Below are 2,359 nucleotides of genomic sequence, written 5' to 3'. Positions count from 1 at the left end.
GTTGTGATAGCAGGACTCGCAGCGGGATCGACAGCATGCAGAAGGGGGTTGGATCGATTCTTGGCTTGCGCATTCTGGCTTTCTAGTCGACTGAGCGCCCGCACGCTTGTTTCATGGGTTGAATTAAGCATACGTAGTGCATTCCTGGTCTCCACCAATCAAGGGCCAGAGGCTATCGAGAACCTATCCCTTATATTGGCCCCCTATCCCTCATCAAATCTTGAGAACTCATACCCCCTTAAAGAGGATTTGAGATTTTATAAGTTTGTTGCCAGTAACCATTAAAGTGTCTGAAATGGAGACACTTTTTTCAAACGGTCACAAAATCTTCTCCACTTCGATTTTTTAGTTGAATTTTTTTGTGCATGCCAAAAAAAAATACAAGGATCATGTCTACCAGATTTGGGGCCAAAACTCTTTCTAAAAAAATTTTAAAAAATCTTGAACCACAAAAAGTTTCAAAAATCATGAAAAATAGAAAATGGGTCGTCTTGCCACGAAACTTCACATGAAGGCTTAGGGGACCATTGCATGAATTTACAAGCCATAAAAATGGCATTCGCATGGCAGAAATATGAAGATGTGCCTGATTTCACCTATCACCCGATCGATCCACGGCTTGCGCATCTTGCCTTTTTGGTCGACGTAGTGCCCGTCCGCTCGTTTCGTGGGTTGACTTAGGCATACGAAGTTCATTCAAAGTCCAAGATTGGACCGGATCGAGGGTTATAGTAGCAAGACCCGCAGCGGGATCGACAGCACCCAGAGGGGGATCGAGTCGATCCTTGGCTTGCACATTCTACCTCTCTGGCCGGCTAAGCTCCCGCACTCTCGTTTCGTGGGTTGACTTAGGCATACGAAGTTCATCCCAGTCTAAGAAAGTCTCATTTATTCCCAGTCTAAGATTGGACCAGACCGAGGGTTGCGACAGTAAGACCAGCAGCAGGATCGACAGCATGCATGGGGGACTGAGCCGGTCCCCGACTTGCGTATTCTGCCTCTCCGGCCGATTGAGTGTTCGCACGCTCATTTTGTGGGTTGGCTTAGGCATAGAGAGTTCATTCCATGTCAAGCCCTAGCCGAACCGAGGGTTGTGGTAGCAGGACCGGCAGCGGGATCGACAGCACGTAGAGAGGGATCAGGTGGATCCCCAGCTTGCACATTATGTCTCTCCGATCGGCTCAGTGCCCGCACGCTCATTTCGTGGGTTAACTTAGGCATACGGAGTTCATTCCCAGTCTAAGATCGGACCGGCAGCGGGATGGACAGCAGCACGCAGAGGGGAACCGGGTTGATCCTCGGCTTACGTATCCTGCTTCTGTGGTCGGCTGAGCGCCCGTACGCCCGTTTTGTGGGTTGACTTAGGCATGCGGAGTTCATTCTCGATCTAAGCCCCAATTGGACCGAGGGACCTCCAGCGGGGGGGTCAGACCGATCCTCAGCTAGTGCATTCTAGCTCTCCGATCGGCTGAGCTCCCGTACGCTCATTTCATGGGTTGACTTAGGCATACGTAGTGCATTCCCAGTCTCGAACAACCAAGGGCCAGAGGCTATCAAGAACCTATCCCTTATATTGGCCCCCTATCCCTCATCAAACCTCGAGAACTCACACCCCCTTAAAGAGCATTTGGGATTTTATAGGTTTGCTGCCAGTAGCCATTAGAGTGTCTCAAATGGGGATACTTTTTCAAACGGTCACAAAATCTTCTCCACTTCGGGTTTTTAGCTGAATTTGTTTGTGCATGCCAACAAAAATACAAGGATCATGCCTACCAAATTTGGGGCCAAAAATCCTTCTAAAAAAATTTTAAAAAAATCCCGAACCGTAAAAAGTTTTAAAAATCGTGAAAAATAAAAAACGTGTCGTCTTGCCACAAAACTTCACATGAAGGCTTAGGGGACCATTGTATAAATTTACAAGTCATAAAAATGGCATTGGCATGGTAGAAATATGAAGATGTGCCTAAACCCACCTATCACCCGATCAATCCATGACTTACGCATCCCGCCTCTCTGGCCGACGTAGCGCCCGTCCGTTCATTTTGTGGTTTGACTTAAACATACAGAGTTCATTCCCAGTCTAAGATCAGATCGGATCGAGGGTTGCAACAGCAGGACCCGCAGCGAGATTGGCAGCACGCAGAAGGGGACCAGGCTGATCCTCGACTTGCACATTCTACCTCTCTGGCCGGTTGAGCACCCGTACGCTCATTTCGTGGGTTGACTGAGGCATACGGAGTTCATCCCTAATCTAAGCAAGTCTCGTTCATTCCCAGTCTAAGATCGGATCGGATCAAGGGTTACGGCAGTAGGACCAGCAGCAGGATCGACAGCACTCAGGGGGAGACCGGGCCGATCC

The sequence above is a fragment of the Durio zibethinus genome, chromosome 23 (genome assembly GCF_047325235.1).
Source record: "Durio zibethinus cultivar Kanyao isolate XHJ-2024 chromosome 23, ASM4732523v1, whole genome shotgun sequence".
NCBI classification, from domain to species: Eukaryota; Viridiplantae; Streptophyta; class Magnoliopsida; order Malvales; family Malvaceae; genus Durio; species Durio zibethinus.
The sequence above is the reverse complement of the archived record's forward strand: the minus strand, read 5'-3'. Positions refer to the sequence as shown.